The 23,088-nt window shown below is 37.2% G+C and overlaps 1 pseudogene; it reads left to right on the forward strand.

Annotated features, from left to right (window-relative positions):
* Positions 1 to 5,979: 5,979 nt before the first annotated feature.
* On the forward strand, positions 5,980 to 6,458 carry LOC102827063 (annotated as a pseudogene).
* Positions 6,459 to 23,088: the final 16,630 nt, after the last annotated feature.

Consider the following 23,088-nt stretch of genomic DNA (forward strand, 5'->3'; position numbering starts at 1 on the left):
TTCTTCCATTTGCTTTAGCATCTCTATGCTGGAGAGCAAGTTTCAGTGTCTCTTCTGACATCCATTTGAACTTTTCCTTCTTTCTTGTCTTCTCAGGGACTTTTTGCCTTCTTCATATATAATGTTCTTGATGTGCTGTTGACTGTTGGTTTAGTTATGTTGAGGCATTTCCCTTCAATTCCTAATTTGTTGAGTGTTTTTATCAGGAATTTATGTTGGGTTTTGTCACATCCCTTTTCTGCATCAATCAATATGATCATGTGGTTCTTTTCCTTTTTAAAATTTTTATTTATATGGTGTGTTACATTGATTGTTTTTCTAATGTTGAATCATCTTTGCATCCCTGATATGAATCCCACTTGTTTTTTTGATGTGTTGTTGAATTCTGTTTGCTAGGATTTTGTTGAGAAACTTTGCATCCATGTTCACCAGGGTTATTGGTCTATAATTTTCTTTCAGAGTGATGTCCTTCCCTGGTTTTGGTATGAGTGCTTCACTTCCTTCATATAATGTAGTAAGAAGTTTTCCATCCTCTTCTATATTCTGAATAATTTGAGTAGAATCAGTGGCAGCTCTTCCCTGAATATTTGGTAAAATTCACCAGTGAAACCATCTGGACCTGGACTTTTTTTGGTTGGGAGTTTTTTTATGACCTGATCAATGTCTTCCTTTGTTATAGGTCTGTTCAAGTTTTCTACTTCACTCTGTGCAAGGTTAGGTAGGTGTGCTTTTCTATAAGTGCATCCATCTAGATTTTCATATTTGTTGGCATTCAACTCTGCATAATATTTTGTTATTATCCTTTTTATTTTTTCTGGTTGAACTTCTGATCCTGTGGTCCAAATTAACGTTGCAGTCTATTGTATTACCCCAGAGTGCCACACCAGGGCTCCTCAAAGAGCATTAAGAATTGGGGGGAAATGTAGCACATAAGAACATTATGACAGTATGAATGATCAAATTATACTTAATCAGTACCCCAAAATAGAAAAAAAGGACAAGTCAGAAGAGATCTTTAAAGAATTAGCAATAAGAATTATCCCAAACTAGTGGCAAGAATTAGTCCACAAATCTGAGGATACCAAAGAGTGTCTACCATGTATAAATATCAAAATTGCTGAAAAAAATAATCAATCTGGAATTTTACATTCATTTAAAATATTCTTTAAAAACAACAGAGAAATCCAGTCTTCTCAGAAACAAAATTAGAGCATAGTGTCTCCATATGATAAGCACCGGTCTATGAACCACAGGTCCAAGATTCAAGCCTAGTATCCACTCCATGGGAGAAAGATGAAGCTTTTGGCTCCTGAAAAGACTTGTAAAAATTATACAAGTTCTCTATGAGTTGGAACTGAATTGGTGGCTCTTAAAAACAACAACAATGTACTGTGCATACCATATTAAAAGGATTTTTTCAGGAAATAGGACTATGATATAGGTTAGAAGGAATCTCAATATGGCACTATAGGATAAGAACTCAATCACTAGGTCAGTTTGAACCACAAGCTTGGTGGTTCAAATTAACCAACCACTCCTCAGAAACCCTGTTCAGGGTCGTAAAGAGTCAGAAGCGATTGAGGACACTTAACAGCAACAGTAGGTTAGAAATGTGGATTGATATACTTAGGTATCAAAAATGAAATAAAGATAAATTTTTTTCTTAAATTCATAGACACCTAGTGTGGCACTGTGGGTTAATGTACCAGACTGCAAAGCCATTTGAACTGCAAGATTGGTGGTTCAAGCTCACTAGCTGCTCCTCAGAAATCCTATATAGGGTCGCTATGGTTCAGAATCTACTCTATAGCACTTCATTCTTTGGTGCAATAGTGACAACAGTGTATTGTTTCATAGCATAAGCAACAGTAAAACATAACAATAGTGATAAAAAGAATAAGAATGAGAAATTGCTACTAATAATTTTATTACATTACACATTCTTACTCTAAATGTAAAGCAGTATAATACTGCTTATATCTTTAGTTGGTTGGTGGGATATTTGCTGTGGAGTCGGTTCTGACTCATAGCGATCCTGTACATGGTTTCTGAGGCTGTAAATTTTTATGGGAGCAGAAAGCTTCGTCTTTCTCCTGTGGAACAGCTGGTAGTTTCGAACTGCTGACCTTGTTTTTAGCAGCCTGATTCGTAACCACTACGCTACCAGAGCTCCTTCATTGTATCTTTGTTGTTGTTGTTATGTGCCGTGGAGTCGGTTCCGACTCATAGCGACCCTGTACAGGGTTTCCGAGGCTGTAAATCTTTACGGGAACAGAAAGCCTCATCTTTCTCCCGCGGAACCGCTGATAGTTTCGAACTGCTGACCTTGCAGCTCGCAACCCGATTCGTAACCACTACGCTACCGGAGCTCCTTCCTCATTATATCTTTAGATGATGCATAAACCATAGAACACAAAGTTATAAAGGTTTTTAAATTATATGTAAATAAAAATTCTATTTTGTTGTTGTTAGGTCCCATTGAGTTGATTTGGACTCACAGAGACCATATGTACAACATAACGAAACACTTCTGGGTCCTGCACCATCCGCACAGTGGATGCCATATTTGAGCCCATTGCAGCTGTCACTGTGTCAATGCATCTCGTAAGGGGATCTTTCTCTTTTTTACTGATACTCCATTTTACCAAGCATGTAGTCCACCAGAGACTAGTTCCTCTTAATAACATATGCAAAGTATAAGAGATGAAGTCTCACCATCCAAACTTCGAAGGAGCATTTATGGCTGTACTTCTACTAACACAGATTTTATTGGTTCTTCTGGCTGTCCATACATCTGAAGTAACTAAAAATGTCATAGCTAGGGACAAGCACACCTTTGTCCTCATAGTGACATCTTTGCATTTGTTCTTGAACACTTTTAATGATGTCTTTTGCAGTAGATTTGCCTAATGCAATATGTAGTTGAATCTCTTGACTGTTGCTTCCATGAATGTTATTTGTGCATCCAAGCAAAGTGAAGCCTTTGACAACTTGAATCATTTCTCCATGTATCATGTTATTTTTCACTGGTCTAATTGTGAGTGCTTTTCATTTTCTTTACATTATGATACAATCTCCACTGAAAGCTATATAGCCTTTGATCTTTAGCAATAAGTATTTCAATTAATCTTTGCTTCCAGAAAACAAGGTGTGTCATTTGTAATCACAGGTTGTTACTAAGTCTTCCTCTAAGTCTGATGACACGCTCTTCATCACATAGTCTAGTCTTGGATTATTTGCTCAGCATACATCTTGAATAACTACGGTAAAAGACTATACTCCTGTCACACAATTTTCCTTGTTCTCTTCTAACAACTGATGATTGATCTATATACAGGTTCCTCATACACACAATTAAGTATTCTGGAATAATAATTCTTCCCAATGTTATCCATAATTATGACCTACACAATTTACTACCTTTGCATAGTCAATAAAGACCAACTAAATATGTTTTATATTGTCTTCTTTCAGTCAAACTACTTTTGATGGTCACCAATATCTGCCTTTCCGCACCCTTTTCTAAATTTCTGAAAGCAGTTGTTGTACTACTGCATCAGTCTTTAAATTATTTTCAACAAAATTTTATTTACATGTAATATCAATACTATTGTTGGGCAATTTCCAAATTCCAGTGGGTCATCCCACAACTCTTCTGGTCTTTGATCATTAGTGCCTAATGTATCAAATCTGTTCTTGAGATAGACTCTAAATTCAAGTGAGATATGTTTAAGGTCATATTTTGCCTCTCATGGGCTTCTTTCAATTTTCTCCAGTGTCAGCCTGAACTTCTATGAGAGCAATTGATAGTTGGTGCCACAGTCATCCCTGACCTCGTTTTGGTTGATGATAATGAGGTTCTCTATCATTTCTTCCCACAAAGGTAGTCATTTCTATTCCTGTGAATACTGTTCGTGTGGCCCATGTATATAGTTGCTATATAAGTTGGATATTTATTGAAACTTCTTGTTAAAATTTTAAGTGAAAGTTATGACAATTGCTAACACTCATCTTTTAGTTAGTCATACTGTGGTGCTTTATGTGTTGTTGTGATTCTGGAAGCTATGCCACCAATATTTCAAATACCAACAGCATCATGCATGTTGGACAAGTTTAAATAGGTCTTTGAGACTATGAAAGATTAGGAGGATGGACTTGGCAATCTAATTCTAGAAAAATTTTTCCTGTGAAAATTTCTTGACTAGCAGTGGAACATGGCCAGATATAGTGCCAAAGATGAGCTCCTCAGGTTGTAAGTCACTCCAAATATGACTGGGGAAAAGTTGCCTCTTCCAAGTGGTATCAAACTAAATGATGTAGATGGAACAAGGCTATCGGTACATACATTTAGTCATGTGGCATGATTCAAAATGAGAAGAAGTAGCTTCAAGCATGCTTTAATCTGATTGTAACATGGAATATGCAAGTATGAATTTCAGAATATTGGAAGTTAACAAAAATGAAATAAAACACAGAAAGATCAATATTCTAGGCATTAGTAATTGAAATAGACTGGTTATATACATTTCAGATCATATAATCATAGGATCTACTATGTTGGAAATGGCAAAATGGTGAGGAATGGCCTCACATTCATCTTTAAAGAGCATTTCAATATCCATCCCAAACATTCTCAATGGTACGAAAATATCTATATACCCATAAGGAAGACTAGTTAATATGTCTGTTATTCTTCTTTTCTGCACCAACTACTTATGCCAAAGATTAGTAAATTGAAGATTTTTATCAACTTCTCTATTCTGACACTGAATCTATGACATTGGACAAAAACGAAAGCAGGATGCACTGGTGGTTGGAATGCGAAAGTTAGAAACAGAAAAAAGATGACGATTTAGAAAATGCAGCTCTGGTGATAGAAATGACTGCTGATATTTAAAATATTGGTAGCATAGTTTCCAGCATCACAGCAACACACAAGCCATGACAGTACAACTAACTGACATGAGTAGTGATTCAAAATTTCTAATGCATTTTAGATAAGACAAGATAGGATAAATTATTAAATCAGGCTGCTAGTTTTAATTATTGACTTTGCCTAAACCACTACCAGTTGTTATGGATTCAATTATACCAGATAATATCTTCCTATTGATTTTGAGATACTGTGATGCCTTACATTTACTTGATATGGCTTTTCTATCCAATGTTTTCTTATTTCCCACCAAGTGATTGGGTTGTTGTTGTTAAATGCTGTCGAGTCAATTCTGACCCATAGCTACTCTGGTTTCCAAGGGGCAGCTAGTGAGCTTGAACCACCAACTTTGCAGTTCAAATGGCTTTGCAGTCTGACTCATTAATCCACAGCGCCACACCAGGACTCCCAAGTGATTGGGTTGGAACATGAAATTAAGGTATACAGGAGTTTAAGGCTGGGATTGATTAGTTTTGTCTTCCAGCTCATCTTCCTCATCTTCTGGCACTGTAACTGACAGTGTTTCTCTGCTATTTATATAGTTTTCAGTGTCTAACCATTTAGAAGTTTTTTGTTTTTTTTCTCCATCTTCTTAGTCTGGAAACCCTACTGACACCTATCCACCTTAGGTGACCCTTCTGATATTAAAAATACCAATGGCATAGCTTCCAGCATCACAGCAATGCACAAGCCACTAGAGTAAGGCAGATTGATAGACGAGTGGTGGTCATTTCTTCAAGTTCTGGCCACAAGAGCAAATGTTGTCTGAATATTAGAAGCTGATATGGCTATAGGATGTCAGCAAGCTTAAATTCAGAAATCAATAACTGAATATTTAACTCAAACAAACCTAATTTATTCATATCAGCACACCAGAGTACCAGAAGTTGACAGATTTCAACAAGGTTTCTACTGGATCAGTGATTGAATTGTGTCTGTAATTTATTATTAAGAATATGAGCTTGGAATCTGCTTTGGGTTGCTGCAGTCTCTGCCGCCATCGTGTCAGTCCCTTGGGTGTCAGCAAAGCTGGCCTACAGTCCAGAATGGGAGACAAGCAGATTTGGGAACAGATTGGATCCAGTTGCATTCAACATTGTTGCTGTTAAGTGCCATCGAGTCGGTTCTGACCCATAGAGACCCTGTTTTGGGTTTTCGAGGAGCAGCTGGTGAACTTGAACCACTGACCTTGTAGTTCAAACTGCTGTGCAGTCATTCAACATTACTACCAGTTATTTAATAACGGCAGAACCCAACTAGGTGTAATTTGCATTGACACATCATGAAAGGTGTCATTGTGGAGAAAATATCTAATCTTCCATTTCAGAAAATTCAGCACAGCATCATGGTGCGGGACCATCAGCCCACACCAGATAGCTGCATCATCAGAATGGTTGTAGGCCAGTTCAAGCCCGATGAAGACCCCATCATGGGCTTTCACCAGATTTTCCTATTAAAAAACATCAATGATGCTTAGGTTTGCACCAGTGTGATGTTCAGGTTTGCTCTGCACAATCCTGGCTAACCTTACCCCACCCAGGTACTCATGCTGTTCCCTTCTCCCTCCTCTACCAGATACTACTTACACTCTTTCAGAAGCTTCAAATATCATACACAAATGAGCAGGACTTTGGTGGGCATTGGTGTAGTGTGCTGCTTCTGTTGAAGTGTTCTGTATAATGTTTGGACTCTAGATTGGCTGCATGTGAAAGGAGAAGTTTGTTTTACACCAGCACATGCCTTGGAAATACTTAAGTAATGCAAATTGTTGTCTTTTTTATTTTTAATGTACTGACAAGTTGCTCTAGTAACTCAAGGAAGTGAAGGAGAAAGCAGCTGTCTCACCACCTAGCAATTAATTTGTTCAGATGTTTCAATGCCTCATTATACAGTAAATCATAAATTTTTACTTAAAAAAAAAAAAAGTTTTAGGTTTGATCATGGTCTTAAGGTGACTGAAAAACCACTTCCCTCAATACACACTCTATAGCATCTATGTTGCCGTTATTTCCTAAAATTCATTGTGATTATGCAGAAATTATTTTTCTACCTCAAATATAAACAATAAAACCTACTGGATCTTTTATTGAGCTTAAGTAGTATGTCTCCTATGGAAATTTGAGTAGATTAGTTTTCTATTTAAATAGAAATTCTTTTTGTAGTATAAAATCACTCTAGATGCAAAGAAATCTGGAAACTCCACCTACATAGTCCATCATCTTGGATTTTAAATCAGGATTCTGGGAAGTCTAGTGGCAATGTTGGCATCTAAGTTTCAGCATCTCAGCAACACTTCTGTTAATATAGTAAAAGGCGAGATTAACTGCTGAATAACTAAAAGTATCTGTCCATTAACAAAATAATTTAAATATTCAATGGAGGTATAGAGCACAGAAAATGCAGATTTTTACAAATTTTGGACAATCAAATATATATGTTTATATATATAAAGACATATTATATGTGTTACTGCATGAATAATAGCTTTACATTATGAAGCATAAATAATTATTAAATAAATATATAATGTACACTATTTTCAATAAAGATTGTTGTTGTTGTTAAGTGCCATCTAGTTGATTCTGACCCATAGTGACCCTGTATAGGGTTTCTAAGGAGCATCTGGTGAGCTTGAACCACCGACCTTGCAGTTCAAATGACTTTGCAATCTGACGCATTAGTCCATAGTGCTATACAAGGACTCAATAAAGGTAGAACCCCCTTTATACATCCAGGCAAAATATTAATGAATTCAAATGTACTCCATGAAATATGATTTTAAGTATATTGGAACTTTAAATATAAAATAATTTTGAAACATAAGTGATTAAAAAAAGTGAGATAAATATTTGTTTTTCAATTGACATTTGGTTTCCTATGACACTAAATTTTAAAAGGCATTCAAGAAAAGTTTCATATTTTTCAAAGATCACTATTACGACCCACACAAATACAAATTACTTTAATGTGAAAGATTGAAAGATAGATAATTTCAGATGTTGAGGACTCTCACAATTATTTTACCCAAGTAATCTACCTGGTGTGGTGCTGTGGGTTAATAAAATGGACTGCAAGGTCAGTTTGAATCATATGTCGGCTGTTCAAACTCGACCAGTCACTCCTTGGAAACCCTATACAGGGTCTCTATGGATCGGAACCAACTCGACGTCACTTAACAATAACAACAACAATCTGTCTAAGGAGTTCACATGTGGCACTACAGGATCAGCACTGGACTGCTAACCACAAGTTTGATGGTTTAAATCCCCCAACTGCTCCATGGAAAACCTATGTTGTTATTGTTACTGTTTGGTGCCATTGAGTCGGTACCGACTCATAGTGACCCTAGGCTCAAAAGAACGAAGCACTGCCTGATCCTGTGCCAGGAAAATGTATACAGGGTTGCTATATTCAGAACTGACTTAACAGTACTAAACAACAATCTACCTTAAAGAAACTCTGGTAGCATAGTAGATTAAGATCTGAACTGCTAAGCACAAGGATAGGAGATGGAATCTAAGTCTCTCCTCAGAAGAAAGATGAGTTTTTCTGCTACTGTAAAGAGTTACAGCCTCAGAAACCCTATAAAGGGTTGCTGTAGTCAGAATCAACTCACTGGCATATAACCACCACCACCACTTTTCCTAAACATTTAAAGAATCAGTCAAAATCAGTATAATTTAGAATTGTGTGAAAGTCAAGGAGCATTATGCTGTGCTGTGGTTAAACATATTTGAGTAATATCAATGACTTAAACACACACACACGCACAAAATATGTACTACTTGCTTAGGCAGACAATTGTGGATTATTCAGCCAATTCTCTTTCCTGTGGTAATTCAAATCTATCTTACTTTAAATTTACCTGCTCTTGTAGATCAGCATGAGGTATTTTGTTTGCCACACCTGACGTCTTATGGTACTTGATCATGATTATTTGTAGAAAAGGGATTTGGCTTAGTTTTCTGTATAACTACATAACTTTTACTAGTGACAGATTAGGAAGAGGCAAAGGTAGAAAATGAAGCTACTTAATGGACTGCACTAGTCCTGAATGGTATGGATGATATGAGGACAGTGTTTTCAATGTTGATTGCATTATCAAACATGTAGGGGAATGATTATAAATCCCCGTGTTCTAGATACTTAAGTTCAAGGAAAAACAAAACTCCTCTCTGCTTAGTAAATAGGATAGTGGCTACTCACATGATGAGTGAATGACTTTGAGAAAGGCTAAGGAGTCTTTTAGATGATGATATTCCTTTTGTTGTAGTTCTGGTGCTCCTAGGCACTGTGTTGTTGTTGTTGTTGTTGTTGTAGTTAAGTGCCATCAAGTCAGTTCTGATTCATAGTGACCCAATATAGGGTTTCTGAGGAGTAGCTGGTGAGCTTGAACTGCCGACCTTGTGGTTCAAACCAATTTCAGAGTTCAGTGCATTAACCCACAGTATCATATCAGGACTCCTAGGCTCTGTAATATAATGTAATGGGCCACAAGTTTGGCTTAAACTGTAAGTCAGCAATTCAAATCCACCAACCACTCCTCAGAAACCCTATACATGGTCACTATGAGTTGGAACTAACTCAATAGCACATAGCAACAATTCTATTTGTTAACCTAAGTGCAGCTTACAGTTGTATTTTGTTAGTGAATAGTAAGCTCTGCAACACTTAAGCTCAATAGTACTTAACAACAACAATACCACAATTATTTGTTCACTTTTTGTATTTTATTTTATCAAAAAGTTTAAAATAATCTCCGCACCCAGATCTCATCCAAGCTAATTATTTTTAATCTTCTGTGGTAGAATATAATTATCATCTATTGTTTAAAGTGCACATAACTTCGAGAACCATTGATATAAAGACTGTGAATATGCTAGCTTATATTGACTGCTTTGCAATCCTTGAAGAAAAAAAAAAAAAAAGAAAGAGAGAGAGAGATGTTTGAATAAGTCACCTATTAACCTGGGGCATGCTGTGAAAACTAGAAGTCTTCCATGGCAGCATTTAATTAGACTCTTGTTTCCTGCAGCTGTGGGGCAAACTGTGTTAAAATCAGAGCTGTGATTTGATTGCAAGACAAGCAGAGGTATAAAGAAACCTAAACAAATAGCCATGACAGGGTTCTTGTGCTAAAGTCAGGACTGCAATAGAGAAGAAATGAGGTAGTGCTATCTTGGATGCATATGTAGGATGAATATGCCTGTACATCTTAAACCATGAAATTCTCCTTGACCATTTTTCTTTGGCAAATGAATTTCCTCCCCTGAAGAAAACCATCAGTCTTCCCTCAAATGTAGATCTATGCCAGGTGTCAGATTGTGCATTAGAAATGATTTATTACATAAAACCAAAGAACCTACATACAACTTGGGCCTTGACTATGTTTTCCATGAGGACTCTAAAGAACCTTTTTTAACTTGTTGATGTTAAGTGTCGTCAAGTTGGTTCTGACTCATAGCAAGCTTGTATAAGGTTTCTGAGGAGTGGCTGTTGAACTTGAACTGTAGACCTTGCAGTTCAAACTGACCTTGCAGCCCAGCACATTAACGCACAGTGCCACATGCACTGATAACATTGGGCTTATCAGTATTTTTTGATACGTTTAATAATAGCTATCTTATCAGGTCAACATTGATATTGAGGGTTATCATGAAAATGGGTAAGATAAAATAAATTGATTTGACCTTTGTCTTTGACTCACAAAAGAAAGCCCTTGGACTTACTGAGCAATTGAGGTGTCTTGGTCTTCTAAAACAATCAAGAAACAGCTAAATCTCTGCAATGAATGGTGGGCCATAATGACCACACATGGTCAGGCAACCTCAGAAAGGTAAGGGGAAAAATTCAGTTATAACTACATAATAATAGATCCAACTGTGACTATACAGTGAGGCTCCAATCAGGACTAGTCAGTGAAGCTAAATAATGACTTTAAAGATGGAAAATTGTGATAGTTAAGGTTTTGTGTCAACTTGACTGGATTAGGATTCCAGTGGTTTAACAGTTAAAATGTGTTAATCCCAAGGATAAGATTTAGCATAGTTAATCAGTCCTAATCTAATGTAACTACCAGCTGTTCTCCGGGAGAAAGATGAGGCTTTCTGCTCCAGTAAAGATTTACAGCCTCGTAAACCCTGTACAGGGTCGCTATGAGTCGGAACTGACTCCACGGCACATAACAACAACAACAACAATCTGATGCAATTATTTTATATGTTATAAATCCACATTTCTATAAGGCTGAATGCAAACTATAAGATTAGGTTGCATTTTTAGTCAATCTCTTTTGAGATTAAACAAGAAACGAGAGCACAGAGAGGCCTACTTCCAATGAAGAGGATGCAGTTCACCCTTTGGACCAGGGGTCCCTATGCTGTTAAGCTTTTAGATCCAGAAGAAGATTGATGCCAAGGTACAGGGAAATCTCCAATGAATGTTGGGATCTCTTTGATTGAGTATTACATTATTTTGAGCATATATAGTTGTTCTTAGCAGGGAGTAGCAGGGAGAAACAAGTTACATCATGTTGTATTGACAGGAAGCCATAAACAAAATGAAAAAGATTTGTTTTAGGAATTCTAAATTATTATTGTTTCTAGGGAGTTTAAACAACAATTCATTTTTTATAACTGGAACTTAATGCTTATTTTTGTTTTGCACTAACAGTATTTTCCAAGACTATATCTGGAAACTTGGTGTGGTGCTGTGGGTTAATGCGCTGGACTACAAGGTCTGTTTAAACCAGAAGGTTGGTGGTTCAAGCTCACCAGCCATTCCTTGAAAATCCTATGCATGGTTGCTATGGGTCAGAACCAACCCGAAGGTACTTAACAACTATGAAAAGAAATTAAATATATCATAGGACCACAGGCAAACTGTGAACATTTCTTTAATTCTTTCCTTTTTCTTTGCTAAGAAATGCATTAGTATATTATTCCAGTTCAGAAGAAATATAAACTTAAAGTAACTAAATTGTTTGGTACTCTAAATGCTTGTTGTTGTTGTTGTTGTTGTTGAGCACTGTCGAATTCGTTCTAACTCATAACGATAAAGGGTTTCCAAGGAGTGGCTGGTGAGTTTGAACTGCCATTCTTGAAATTCAAATCGATCTTGCAGTCTAATTCATTAACCCACAGTGAGACACCAGGTTCTACTACTAGGTGAAAAGTAGGCAATGCAAATAAAAATAGGCTCAATGATTTTTCTGAGAACCTGAACTAATTTACATTCAGTTTTATTAGCATGACTTTAATTATAATTGGGCTACATAATTGTCTTCTATTCTAAGAAAATTAACAGAAAGTTTAATTGCCATTTAGCTAACAATCACATTGATCCTTTTCTCTAATTTTTTATTCACTTTCCTTCAATTTTCTAACCAAAAGCAATATATATATATATTGTTGTTATGTGCCATGGAGTCACTTACGACTCATAGCGACCCAATATGGGGTTTCTGAGGCTGTAAATCTTTACGGGAGCAGGAAGCCTCATCTTTCTCCAGCGGAACCACTGGTAGTTTCGAACTGCTGACCCTGAGGTTAGCAGCCCAATTCATAACCACTACACTACCAGAGCTCATAGATAGATAGATAGATAGATAGATAGATTGATAGATAGATAGATAGATAGATAGATATAAATTAGATATAGATATAGATCATGTATATTTTTCTATATTTTTTTACACATAACATTTGGAAGGCTATAATGATCTTTTTTTTTTTTTTTTCAATGACTAAATCTAAATATCTAAGTTAGTTCTTGTTCAACCCTCACATTGAAATGAAAGTGATTTACCAGATAATCATTGAATTTCTATTGCTGGCTGTAAAAAAATGGTGTGAGAGACATGTCTGACCTTGTTAGACTATAGTAGGAAAAAGAAGTAAATTCAAAATTTGATTCTCAAAAAGTCCAACATTCCTCCATATTCCAACATTCTTTATCCTATTTTGACATCAACCACCCATGTCATAGCAGACTCTCCTTCTCTGCTGAGTTTGACAGTTCGTTGCATTGGCCACACAAAACTCACACTTATGGAGTTTATTAGGAAAATCAACATGATAAAATGATACTGTTGTGTTATTCCATGCCTCATCTGCTAACTCTGCTACTGACATTTTTGTGTACTCCACTCATTGCTCTTCTTTTGTATAATCCTGTTATGGCTCATTTTTAAACAAATGAAATGGCAAAATCGATAAACCCTCAATTTAGAATTTCATACACCCTAATTTACTCAATATCATCATCCAAAACAAGGCCAGGGGAAGACTGGGACAGACCCTCAATTGCTAATATGCAGTCACAGGCTGAAGTTGAAGAATACTCAAACAAGTACACTACAGGCAATATATGCCCTTGAACATATCCAACCTGAATATAAAGATCAGCTCAAGAACAGATTTGTTTCATTATACATGAATGAGAAGAATTGTAGGATGCCATAAAGAAAATCATACAGGAAAAAATAAAAGATCATTAAAAATATAGAAAAGAAACAAAAGACAAAAATGGATGTTATAAAAGACTGAAATTTGCTCTCTTGAGTAGACATACTAAAACGCTTAGAAGAAATCAGGAAGTCGAAGAGCTGAACAGAAAATTTCAAATTACAGCTGAATAAGACAGCCAAGTATTAGAATGAAATGGGCAAAGTCCTGGAGTTAGAAAACCAAAAGTGGAAAAACATGTTTAGCATTTCTCAAGTTTAAAGAACTAAAGAAAAAATAATCAAACCAAGACTTGCAATATTGAAGAATTCTTATAGGCAAAATATTGGATGATGCAGAAAGCATCAAGAAAAGATGGAGGGAATACAAAGAGTCATTGTACTAAAAATAAATGGTCTAAGTTCAAACATTACAAGATCTAGTATATGATCAAGAACAAATGGTACTGAAGGATGAAGATCAAGCTACACTGAAGGCATCAGTGTAAAGCACAGCACCAGGAAATTGACAGAATGCACATTGATATCTTTCAACAAGCTGATGCAAGTTTGGATTCACTTATTCATTTATACCAAGAAATTTTGAAGACAGTTATCTGGTCAACCTATTGAAAGAGATTCATATCTGTGCCCATTCTAAAGAAAGGTGACCTAATGGAATGTAGAAATCACTGAACAATATAATTAATATTATATACAAAAAAAAATTTTGCTTAAGATAATTTAAAATAGCTACAACAATAAAGAGAACTGTCAGAAATGTAATCTATATCCACAAGAGGACATGGAACTATGAATATCATTGTTGACATCATATGGACCTTGGCTGAAATAAGAGAATTCCAGAAACATGTTTACTTGTGTTTTATGGAGTATGCAAAGTTTTTCATTGTGTGGATCATAATAAGTTATGGATAACATTGAGAAAAATTAGTATTCCAGAGCTTTTAAGGAATCTATATATAGATAAACAGGCAGCCATTTGACGAGAACAAAGGGATGATGAATATTTTAAAATACTGACTAACAGATGCTAACAGGGGTGATGAAAGAGGTAACAGATAGATGAACTCTACTTGACAATTTTGGACTTGTGTCAACAGCATTGAATCCAGATGGTGGTTATATGACACAGATCCACCTTGGGAGCTGCAAGGAAATTATTATATTCTTCTTTCTTGCTTATTTTTCTCTTTTTTTGTGTGTGAGTGTGTTTTGTATTGCCTGACCTGATTGGAGACAGCAACTGTGTCCATACAGCCAAGCCATAACTATAACCCATGCAGCCTCACCAACTGGGAAAAAGTTACTACTGACTCCTGTATCACCTAATTAACAATAGACACCTCTATGACTCATTTGGAACTGCGCTACATGAACACTTAACAGAGAACTGTGGACACACTTCCATTCTCTATCACACTCATCAGGAGACATGTGGTTAGTGTCTGAGAATACACCAACATACTATCATAAAGTTAATACAAATATAACAGCAACAAAAGTCTCAGATTTTAGTTGACATGAAGAAACAAAATAGAGTAGTTCGAGGAGCTGACCAAAACTCAGAGCCAGGAAATATTTCTGAGGAAGAAAATGTATTGGAGCTACCTGATTAAGGATTAAAAATAATGATATTTAGGCAATTTTAATAGATTGTGAGAAATTTTATTAATGCTACAGCAGAAAGCAAGGAGAACACAGAAAGAAAAAAAGACTTTAGAATTCAGGAAAACAAAACAAATGACTAAATATAAGAAAAAAATTATAAAAAGTACATATCCTACAAATAGAAATCTAGAAAATAAATACAAAGGTTTTAGAAAGCACTCAAAGGGCAAAGAAGTAGATATGAATCAATGGAAGGCTAATCTCTTGAAGACAAATCTCTCAATACTAATTGGCTAGACGAAGGATCAGAAAAAAATAATGGAAAAAAATCAAAGAAAGCCTAAATTTATGTGGGACAACAACAAGAGGAACAACTAACGTGTGGTTTGAATTCTAGAACAGAAACAAACAAAGATCATAGAGAAATTTGTTGAATAATTATTGGAAGAAAACTACTCTAACATCATGAATATATACATTCAAGAAAGCTGAAAAAAATCCCTAACAAGACAGACCACATCTGATTAGGCACATGTGTATATTTATCTTTTATGTTGTTTAAAAAACGTGTCTGCAATGAAGTTATTTGTCTTGCAAAATTCTTATCATGCAATCCCCAACATCGTTTCTATCACCAAGGCCATATTTTACAACTACCAATCCTTCCTGATTGATTGCAATGTTTGCATACCAATTACCAATAATTACCAATACATATTTATTGCAGGTTTGATCAGGTTCAGACTGAAGAAGGTAGTAGAATTCTTCAGTTTTATCATCACTGGATTTAGTGGTTGGAGCATAAACTTAAATAACAGTGGTATTAACTGGTTTTCCTTGTGGTGGTGGTAGTTGTGTGCCATCAAGTTGATTTCTACCCTACTGTGTAGGGTTTCCAAGGAGTAGCTGGTGAGCTTGAACTACCGACCTTGTAGTTTAAAGGATTTTTCAGTCTGATGCATTAGCCCACAGCACCACACCAGGACTCCATAAATTTCAGAGCTTCCAGCCTTTCTTCCCTATCCTATCTCTCACATCAAAGTCAACGGCAGCGGGTGCCAATAGAATGTGCCCAAATTTAGTCCTGTCTTCATTGCTGCATTTCATCCCGATTCCACTCACAAGTAGACCTAGATGGTCACCAATGAGCATACTGATGGTGGTTATGTGCTCTGGAGTTGGTTTGACCTGAGAGGTGGTGGTGGTGGTGGTGGTGTTGGTGGTGGTGATGGTGGTGTGCCGTGAAGTTGGTTCTGACTCATAGAGACCCAGTACAGGTTTTCAGAAGCTGTAAATCTTTACAGGAGCAGAAAGCCTCCTCTTTCTCTCTGAACTGCTGACCTTGAGGTTAGCAGCCTGGTAACTTAGTGGCTCACGAATTGGGCTGCTAACCACAGGGTCAACAGTTCAAAACTACCAACTGTGCCCCAGGAGAAAGATGAGGCTTTTTGCTTCTGTAATGATTCACAGCTTCAGAATCCCTGTACAGGGTCGCTATGAGTCAGAATCCACTCCACAACACATAACCACCACCACCAGGCTACCAGAACTCCTTACTGAACATACAAGATGGAATGATAGTTTCTTGTTACTTTCAATCCTCAAGGGTTTTCTCTGATGGGTAGACTTTCCTTAACTTGATGACTCCAAAGATTTTAGATTGCTTGAAACTCAAAATGCCAGTCTGCTCATTTTCTATATTGATCTCCTTTTTTGGGTTGATCATGCCTTTTCAAATGCAAATACCCCAATTCCGAAGGGCTCAGGATTCTACTTAAAGCTGTAGACTCCAAAAAGCCATAGAGCAAAAGACTATCTCTTTCTGGGAAAATTCTAACTTCTCTTTTAACAAGTCCAATCTAGTATAGTTTGAAGGTGAGTTTACAAGCACTCCGTAATCGGCATTCCAAAATTTAATTTCTACCACATCTGTATGTCAGTTTTACAATAATAGGCAGGAAAACCAATATTCATAAGGCAGTCAAACACATAAACCTTTTTAAAAATACCCAAGCTCAATCTTTTCCTCTCTACCCTTAAATTTAGCCCATTCATATGCATATGGCCTTGGGCCTCTGTCAGAGTATATTCATTATGTCCTGGTGCCCTATCAGCTATCTTGTTTAGGGTAACATATGATTTGGTGGTGGTTAAGTGTTGGAGAAGAATATTGAAAGTGCCATGACTGCCAAAAGAACCAACAGATCTGTGTTTGAAGAAATACAGCCAGAATGCTTCTTGGAGGTCAAGATGGCCAAACTTCATCTCTCATACTTCAGACATATTGTCAGGAGGGACCAGTCACTGGAAAAGGATACCATGTTTGGTAAGGTGGAGGGTCAGAGAAAAAGAGGAAGACCCCCAGTGAGATGGATTGGCCAAGTGGCAGCATCAATGTGCTCAATTGTGTCAACAACAATGAGGTTGGCCCAGGATCAGGCAGTGTTTCATTTTGCTGTGCATAAGGTCACTATGAGTCGGTACTGACTAGATAGCACCTAACAACAACAACAACACAACAACAAGCCTTGGAATTGGTTCTGACTCATAGGGTTTCTGAGGGTGTAAATCTTTATGAGAACAAAAAGCCTTATCTTTCTCCTGCAAAATTGCTGGTAGTTTCAAACTGCTGACCATGGGATTAGCAGCCCAACTTATAACCATTATACATGTTGTTGTTGCTAACTGTCATTGAGTGGGCTCCAAAACATAGCAACCCTGTGTAGGGTTTCTGAGGAGTGGCTGGTGAGCTTGAACCACTGACAGTGCAATTCAAACAGCTTTGCAGTCCAGCACATTAACCCACAGTGCCAAACCACTATCCTTAGGCAGCTACTAAAGTTGCTTTTCTTCCCTCAGTCAGGAGGCAAACATTTTTTTTTCAGTCATTACAGGTAACAAAATCCAAACTTCCCATGCCCCTTGCTTTATTCTCTTACAAAATTGCATGCTTTCATGAGTCTAGAGCCATTGTAATGAATCCTGCTCCTGACACCAATTGCGTAAAAAAGTGGGGACTATATCTGACTTCCTCTGACTCCATAAGAGGGAAAGAGAGCCAAACTCAAAATCAGTTCAAGGTGGGTTCCTGTGAATTGAAGGTCAGACATGCCTCCACTTTGTACCAATGCCTTTAAAATTGAGTACCAATTTAGAAAACTCATACTTGTGATTTTGTTTCTCTAGAACAAAACTCTCTCAGTACCACATATCTGAGGCTGGCTTTTTTAGCCTCCACAATGTGACAAACTGACAGATGAGTGGTGGACATCTTGTTTTTGCTTAGTTATAAATAGGATATACAAGATTAATTATGTAAACTTAATAAAGCTATGTTGAGAACACAGCTGTTGCAAATAATGACTAATTATTTGATTATTGGTAATGAATGTGTTGCATAGTCTCTTTTAAGAGTCTAAAATTGTAAAGTTATACACAATCAAATAAAATAAAATTTTAAGAATTTCCTGTCACTTCATTAATTTGTAATGTCTGAAAAATACTTGAAATCTGAGAAAATATGAGTATTTTTCCATAAGTGAATTAGGTGAATTTGCTCAGACAACTTGAATTTTTTACTAGATCTAATGATGAGGCTTTCTATTTCCATTAAGATTTATAGCCTCAGAAACCACATACAGGGTACATGAGTTAGAAGTGACTTTATGGCACACAGCAGCATACTAATGGCATATGACAATCACTAATGTACTTAAATATAATCTGTGGAGAATCTGCACTACATAAGCTTACTATGAAGTATAAGAACTCAAACAAAGCAATAATTTGAGCATGGTACAGAACCAGGCAATGTTTCAATCTATTGTGCATAATTTTTCTATGAGTTGAAGCTGACTGGATGGCAAGTAACAGCAACAATACAGAATAAAAATATAATATTTATAAAACATCCTAAGAAATGCCCCTTGTTGTTGTTGTTGTTATGTGCTGTGGAGTTGGTTCTGACTCATAGCCACCTTGTACAGGGTTTCCAAATCTTTACGGGAGCAGAAAGCCTCCTCTTTCTCCGGCGGAACAGCTGGTAGTTTCAAACTGCTGACCTTGCGGTTCGCAGCCTGATTCGTAACCACTACGCTAGAAATGCTCCTTAGTACCATATATATATATATATATATCAGATTGCATGTTTGCTTATGTGTAGTGAAATGAGCTCCTTTTGTTGCCCTTTGCTTTTGTTCTTTGTAAAAACAGTCTGAAAGGTTTTTCCTCTAAACCTTGAGTAGTTATTTTTGCTCTACTTTTCTACCCTAGAGGATTTATTGTTTTCTTCCAAGATGATTCACATTTTCTGGGTGAGTTGTAAACAACTTGATTTGATAATTTGTTTGTTTAGTCCTGAGCTGTAGCCTGTCCTGTGATTGGTATCCACCTTGCAGAGATTAGTCAATAGATTGAACAATCGAAGTGAGTTGCAGGCCAGACTGCCTACTATGCAAATGAAGTGTCTGTTGCCTACCAAGAGGAAATTGATCAGTTCATGGCCTTGCTAAGTGGGTCATGTCTTAAAATTAATTAAGAATTTGGAGATTATATATATATATATGGCCCTTCTAGCCAAATTTCTCCATTTTGTGATATATTATAAATCCTAGTCTCTTTGTCTTTAAAAAATGATTGAAACAGGACAACTGCTAGAGGTTCAAACTGGATTCAGATGAGGACATGGAACAAGGGGTATCATTATTGAGGTCAGATGGATCTTGGCTGAAAGCAGAAAATACCAGAATAGTGATTGGTGGTGGCTGTGTGCCATGGAGTCGGTTTCAACTCAAAGCGACCCTGTACAGGGTATTTGAGGCTGTAAATCTTTATGGGAGCAGAATACCTCATCTTTTGCCCACAGAACAGCTGGTGGTTTCAAACTACTGACCTAGCGGTTCACAGCCCGATTCGTAACCACTATGCTACCAGAATAGTGATTACAAGTGCTTTACTGAGTATTCAAAATGCTTAGAGTGTGTGGATTATGATACGCAATGGACAACATCGTGGGGAATGAGCATTCCAGAACACTTAATTGAGCACTTGAGTATAAAGAGCAAGAGATAGTTATTAAAACAGAAAAAGGAAACACTGAAAGATTTAAATTTAGAAATAGTGTGTGCTAGGGTTGTATTCTTTCACAATACTTACTCAATCTGAATGCTGAGCAAATAATCCAAGAAGGTGGAATATAAAAAGAAGAATGTGGCACCAGAATTGGAGGAAGACTGATTAACAACTTGCAATATGCAGATGATACAACCTTGCTTGCTGAAAGTGAAAAGGACTTAAAATACTTACTGATGAAGATTGAAGACCATCAACTCTCATGGAAGTAGCAATCAAGAAACCAAAGATGCATTGCATTAAGCAAATCTGCTATACAAGTCCTTTTTAAAGTGTTCAAGAGCAAAAATGTCAGTTTAAGGACTAAGATGCTCCTGACCCAAGCCTCAGTATTTTCAATAGCCTCGTATTCCTGTGAAAGTTGGACAATATATAAGGAGGACCATAGAAGCAATGATGCATTAGAGTTATAGTGTTGGAGGAGAATAGTAAAAGCACAGTGGAATGTCAGATGAACAAACATATCTGCATTGGAAGAGTACAGTCAGAAAGCTCCACAGAAGCTATGATGGCTAGATTTTGTCTCTCATACTTCAGGCATATTTTCAGGAGATACTAGTGGAGGGTCATATATATAAAGTAAGATCCCCAGCGATAATGGATTTGCACAGTAGCGGCAGCAATGGACTCAAGTGTAGCAATGATTGTGAGATTGGTGCTAGTTGGTACAGTTTTTCATTCTGTTATGTACAGGTTTATGAGAAATTCTCAAGATGGTCCTTCTTCAGGTATAAAGGGCACATGCTATTGCTAGACCAGACATAGGTTGCTGATTCACCCTCAGGGATATGTAAGCAGAAAGAATTGGAGGAAGTAGGGAAAGAAGTCTGTGTCATTCAGGGTAGATAATGGAACAGGAGGAGGGGCTTTTTTGAGACAGGGGAATAAAACTGTTTGTGAGCCAGCCATGCAGCACATCTGCCAGTGTCTACTGGGTTGGGCACCTGATTTTGCAAAATCAAATAAAGAAAATCTTATTCTCACTTAAATGAATACAGGTTGGATTATTTGAGCAATTTCTGGTATCTACAATGTTTCCCACAAATTTGGGGGCCTGACCGGGATTTTCTGCTTGCTTGTAGTGGCAACCCAGGTTGGAAAGGAGACATGTCCCACCTTGGTTTCAGTGGCCTACTCCACAAGGGTGATCCCACCAAGTGAGAGCCAGAAAAACAACAGTGTTAAAAGATGATTAAAATTTGCAAGAGGGACATGAAGGACTAACCACAGTGACCAGGCAATCCCTACATGCGCTGGGGTGGGAAAATTGGACTGTAAAATGGCCTTGGTGGTCACGAATTGGGGAGTCACTGTGTGACTGAGATGCATGTTGGATGTGAAGCAAGTGTGGAGTCCCAATGCAATTGGAGGTGGACAAAGCAAAATCTTGGGCTTGTATGTAAGAAACCTGGGGAATTATTGAGGGTTTGAGCATACAGGGCAATTCAGACACCAAGACCAATAGAAAATGAAAAACGGAATTCTAGGCCTAGGGAAGAAAGGAGTAGAAAAGACTCTCATAGACACTACTCCTGACAGTTCTTCAGGAAGAATGTTGATGGTTTGTGGGGACAGTTCCTGAACCCAGGAAAAGGTTGAGGTGAATGAGAAACTTCCAGGAAAAAGGGGAAGTTGAGTACACAGGGAATCAGTAGGTTAGTAGGAAGAATGGAATGGAGTAGCAAACCCATTGATGAACTGTTAAGAGACATTCAGAAAGTTTTTATAGAGAGGAGGAGGAGCAAAAGCAGAAAACCAGCATCATTATGTCTACTGTGAATAAAATAGTTAATGAGAGGTTAGAATGAGAACCCCCTTCTCGAGGGAAGTGGGACAGTGATTACAGTTGTAGACCTCCTCAAAGGAAAGGGAAGAGAGTACTGGGTCAGGTCCCCAAGTCCACCAATGGATGTTATAAGTGTGGGACGATAGGCCATTTCAAAAGAGAATGTCCAGAAATAAAAGGGGAAGAAAAATGATTCCCCTCATGAAACTAGGATCTCTGGTAGCGTAGTGGTTATGAATCGGGCTGCGAACCTTAAGGTCAGCAGTTCGAAACTACCAGCCACTCAGCGGGAGAAAGAGGAGGCTTTCTGCTCCCGTAAAGATTTACAGCCTCAGAAACCCTGTACAGGGTCACTATGGGTCGGAACTGACTCGACGGCACATAGCAACAAAAACAACATGAAACTAGAGATCAACTTTTTAATTTTTTGGGACAGGACCTATTTGTAAGAGTGGGGTTAGGATTAGAAGGGACAAGGAATGAATGAAGGTAAATAAGGGACTTTTGATTAAAAAGGAGGAAGGAAAGTTTGGGCCATGGGTCAGGCTAGTTAAGTAGTAAATACCAAACCAAAACCAACCCCACATCTGTACAGTCAACTCAGACTCAAGGTAACCCTACAGAACAGATTAGAGCTTCCCCACAGTGTTTTTGGATCTGTAAATCTTTATAAACACAGGCTGCCTTATATTTCTCCTGCAGGTGACTGAGAGGTGATTTTTAGTAACCCACTACTTACTTTAATGCATCACCAGGACTTCTTATATTTGAAGACACCTATAAAAAAGTCTTAATATGTTGAAATGGGATAAACACTATGGAGAAAACAAAAAAAATAAGTGTTGAGCAGAGTCTGGTACACTGACGGGCAATTGCAGTTAGTAATGTCTTAGACTGTTTACAAGAGTCTTCAAGGAGATGGTGTCTTTGGAACAAATCTACAAGGAAGAGAATAAATTAGTTATACAGCTATCTCTGGGGATAATATAACAGACAAGTAGAAGAACCAATTCAAATGTTCTAAGGTGAAATATGCCTATAGTGTTTAAGAAATAAGGAAGCATATGCAGTTGGAGAACTGAGTGGTTGTTGAAATTGGATGAGGTCAGAACAGTAACAGGGAGAAGAGCTCTTAAAGACATTGTTGACCAAAGGCAAAGTATT

This window comes from Chrysochloris asiatica, unplaced genomic scaffold, assembly GCF_000296735.1.
Source record: "Chrysochloris asiatica unplaced genomic scaffold, ChrAsi1.0 scaffold00011, whole genome shotgun sequence".
Lineage (NCBI taxonomy): Eukaryota > Metazoa > Chordata > Mammalia > Afrosoricida > Chrysochloridae > Chrysochloris > Chrysochloris asiatica.